Raw genomic sequence first — 4483 nt, 5'->3', positions numbered from 1 at the left:
ACGAGGTATGTTAGAAAAGTAATGAGACTGATTTTGTACTATAGTGCGTCTAGTAAGAGAACATCACCTACTCGCGTGTCAAGGTTTTTTTTTCGGTACAACTGTAGTGGCAATTTAATTAATGGTATAAGACGGAGTGATCGTGGTTGGTAACACTGGTATCAAAGTAGGGGCTGCAATGTCCCACCGCATGTGGTAAGAAACGTCAGAGACCATCTCTTGTTGGTCGTGCTATAACTAAAGTTTTTTATGTTTTTCAAACAACAATGTTATTCCCTTCAAAGTAGTTCCCTTGGGCAGCTATACATCGGCGGAGTCCTTGTTCCCACTCTTGGTAGCAGCGCTGCAAGTCTTCAACTGGTATGGCTTTTAACTGGTCGGTCACAGTCTTTTGAATGTTCTCCAGAGTTCCGAAATGACGCCCTTTTAGGACAATTTCAGGAAAAGGAAAAAGTCACAAGGACTCAAATCAGGTGAATATGGGGGTTGAAGAACAATAGTAATGCGTTTTAAGGTCAAAAATTCACTGATGGAAATGGCCGTGTGACACGGGCAATGTCATGATGAAGCATCTACTTGTCTGCAATGTCTGATCCCACACGAATCACTCTTTTCCTGAGCCTTTCAAGGACACTTTTATAAAACACTTGGTTGACAGTTTGTCCTGGTGGAACAAATTCTTTGTGCACGATACCCTTACTGTAAAAAAAAAATAAAATAAAATAAAATAAAAAATAAAAAAAATCTTGATCTTTGATTTGCTCATTCTACATTTCTTCGGCCGGGGAGATGACAGACTGTGCCACTCTTCGCTTTGCCGCTTTGTTTAAGGATCGTACTCAAATATCCACGATTCATCACCTGTGTTCACACAATTCAAGAATTCTTGGTCATTGGCAATCCTCTCAAGAAGATCAACGCACACGTTCTTTCGATTGTCCTTCTGTTCAGTTGTGAGTTTTTTCGGCACCATTTTGGCACAAATCATTCGCATGTTTAAATCGTCTGTCAAAATTTGATTTGTGGTGAAAGTGTTTAAATTTAACTGTTCACTCATCATTCTTATTGTTAAACGACAGTCTGATCTCACAAGAGCCCTCACACGTTCAACGTTTTCGTCAGTTTTTAAAGTTGAATGTCTCCCTGAGCGAGGTTCATCTTCAACGTGTTCTTGGCCTTCCAAAAATGATTTCTTCCAGCGGAAAACTTGCGCTCTTGATAAGCAATGTTCCCCATAGACCTGTTTCAACTTTTCAAAAGTCACACTCGCGGATTCACCAAGTTTAACACAAAACTTTATTGCACAACGTTGGTCTAAATTCCAATGCTCCATTTCTGTAACACACAACAAAATCAACTTCATTGATGGCGCTGTCAAAAATAATGTGTTAACTGTAAGGAGTTGTAACTCGGACTGAGGAAGTGGATGTGGAAAGGATAAACAAACCGGTCTAACACAGGCCGGTAGACACAACGTTGCCAGATCGCCCGTAGTGTTGCCAGTCTCGTTACTTTTCTCACACACCTTGTATATTTCCCTCTCCTCCTCCTTCCCTATGTTTTTCCATCAAAACGAAATAATAAAACCCATCCCAATCCCGAACCTCATCTATGTTGAAAATTTGATCGAGATTGGTCTGGTGGTTCAAGAGATCAAGAGTTGCAAACATAGTAACATTCAATTTTATAATATAAATTATAATAACTTTATTTTGTAATATTCTAGAGCTACCGCCGGTAGGCCTGGTAGCCCATAAATACGCCACTGGTCACACAACACAAGGCACGACAAGAAAACTTGAAATCATGAGGTCACTTGAGAACGTTAGTAGTGGTGCTTTGACGGGCAGCAAGTGGAGATAGGCTGTTGTGTAGTGTTGAATAGGAACAACAGAAACATAAAACAATTTAGTGGTATTCTTTGGCATGGAGGACCATAGGTAGCATGGAAGCCAGGCAGATACAGAAGTGTGGTAGCTAAGGCTTTCCGCATGTCTCGCAGTGTTATTTCTAGACTTAGGACACGCTTTCAACAGACGGGAATAATATGTCAAAGACCAGAACAAGGTCGGACAGCATGAGCAAATGAAAACCAATATTGGTGTAATCCGCTCGGAGAAACAGGTGGTAAGATGGAACTGACTTGCAACATGAGCTTGTACTGGCAACAAAACATAGAGTGTCAATGCAATTTGTATGCAATCAGTTGCGTGAAGGAGATTTTACATTCGAGGTTGAGTGGAACAGTTTTGTTCTCAGACGAGTCACATTTCACCTTACAATGAGACAATTGATGCGTTCTCATCTAGATGAAACATGTAACTCGAAATTATTTATTTAATGGTCTGGAGTAATTGGCAATATGGAGGTGGTGGAGTAATTACGTGGGAGGAAATCAGTATCGGACGACGCACAGCCCTGCAGATTATCCGGAACAGTACTTTAACAGCTCAGAGGTACAGACTGCACATTGTTTCCGTAGCTGCAGCAATTGGCAATCGTTTCATTTTTGTAGATTATAACCAGACCTCACCGACTATATCTAATAGATATGATGTCACAGGCAGGGGGTATCGAATGGATGGTATAGGAGCATTCTCACCAGATCTAAATCCAATTGGGCACTTGTGAGACACACTCAGAAGGCGTATTGCTGCTACACCAGCATCACCTGCAACTCTACAAGAGTTAGAAATTGCCCTGGAGGAGGAGTGGGAAAATGTACACAGGCTAACATCAACAACGTGATCAAAACTAAGTCAAAAGACTGCAACAATTGTAGCCGTTCGGGGAAACCACATACTTTATTAGAGGTGTGTTATGCTGTGCAAATGTCCACATCTGTCATGTTGCTGTGATGTTCCTCTGGTGTCTCCTCGTGTGTGTTTTGAGTTCAAGTGCATAAATCATTCCTAAATTTCATTCGTGTTGATCACCCAGCATAGATACATCGCAGTGAACACGGCAACAACACAAATTACTAAATGCATTGGCGATTTCGATTCTCTTTAGTCGTTTTTGCATTTTTTGGCTTGGTTTGTTTTCATCATGTACTATATAGGCCTACAAGCCTATTTACAGAAAATTGAACCAGTAATTTTCTTTAGGCAGTGAGTACATAAAATACTTGAAATGGACGTATTTTTGTTCCGTGTTATACTATAAGAAACATAAATTGTAGGTTATTTCATTCGTATTAAAACATTGTCTCAAGTGATATTATATTAAACTGTTGACAGTAGCAAATATAAAGAAAAAAGCGAACAGATTTGTAGACAATACGGCTCTAAATACTGAGTTTTACTGTTTTCACAAGCGTGATTAAACCTTTGATATAGGCATAGTTTATCTCCTGGCTTTGGTTTAACTAATAACAAATGATACGATGGCATTTTTTTTCAACCTCTGTCAAGCCACCAGAGAACTAGGTAAGGTGATGAAACGGAGATAAGACAAAGTTATTTGTTTGTCATCTCCCATCCCCCCCCCCACACTGACAGACAAGACTGCCTTTCACTCATTGTAGAGCAGAGAGCGTGAAAATATATCAAGTGTGATCGAAGCGCACGCCAAGTGTGAACTGCGTGATGAACTGGTGACACTGAAGATGCAGAAGAAAATGTACGTTAAGGAGAGTACAGGAAAATCTACCTATCATACTATATTCACTTTTATAGCTAACGTTATTAATGAGTAAGACAAGATCAAGACAAGGATCTCAGATTCTAACCAGCTGCAAGCAGATCTCGTCAGTGCGAGCAGAGAAAATAATTCATACAGAATTATAGAAATTTTACACTAGAGGACCTTTTCTAAAGTCTGCTTAGATTGTGATTTTATGAGGAGTTGTTTTCAGTATCCAGCAGTAATAAATTTCTGAGTTAGACATACTGTCAAAGATGTTTTGTTTGGCATAATGAATATTTCGTTGGTGCTTCCTATAAATAAATTAATCTGTGGAAAGTGTTGTGAATGTATGGTCATAAAGTCATTTGATGTTTATAGCTGTCAATGCAATAAGTTGTTACTATACAAGGGAGTGGTGGTAGGTCTTCAGCTTTACGAAAAAAAAAAAAAGTTACTTGAAAGAAAGTAACAATTATTCAAATTATTCTCCTCAAATTTGAATCCACTTCTGACGTCACTTGTGCAATTTCTATATTCGTTTCATATTTCTGATTGGGCATGTAACCACCAGTGTATATCTGCTTCAATTCTTCATAGGGTTGAAATTGTGTTCTGTGAGATGTCAAAGAAAAAAATAGAAGTCACTTGCTACTAGATCTAATGAATAAACTTCAGATCAGTCAGTTTTCGCATTGTGATAGTAGAGCTTTGTGTCCGGACGCATTGTCTTAAGAAACAACATGCTGTTCGTCAATCTCCCCCGAAGTTTTTTTTTTTTTCTATCTTCTGTCTCACTTTGTGTGACAGTGAAATGTAATATGTTGCATGATAGTAACACCTTCGTAAATAAAAACTT

At 39.0% G+C, this 4483-nt stretch overlaps 1 pseudogene; it reads right to left on the bottom strand.

Annotated features, from left to right (window-relative positions):
- Positions 1-826: 826 nt before the first annotated feature.
- LOC145680395 (protein GVQW3 pseudogene) lies at positions 827-1333 on the bottom strand (annotated as a pseudogene).
- Between the last annotated feature and the right edge of the window lie 3150 nt (positions 1334-4483).

The sequence above is a fragment of the Thermobia domestica genome, chromosome 1 (genome assembly GCF_964235325.1).
Source record: "Thermobia domestica chromosome 1, izTheDome1.hap1.1, whole genome shotgun sequence".
Classification (NCBI taxonomy): Eukaryota; Metazoa; Arthropoda; class Insecta; order Zygentoma; family Lepismatidae; genus Thermobia; species Thermobia domestica.
This window is presented reverse-complemented; position numbering and strand designations above follow the sequence as displayed.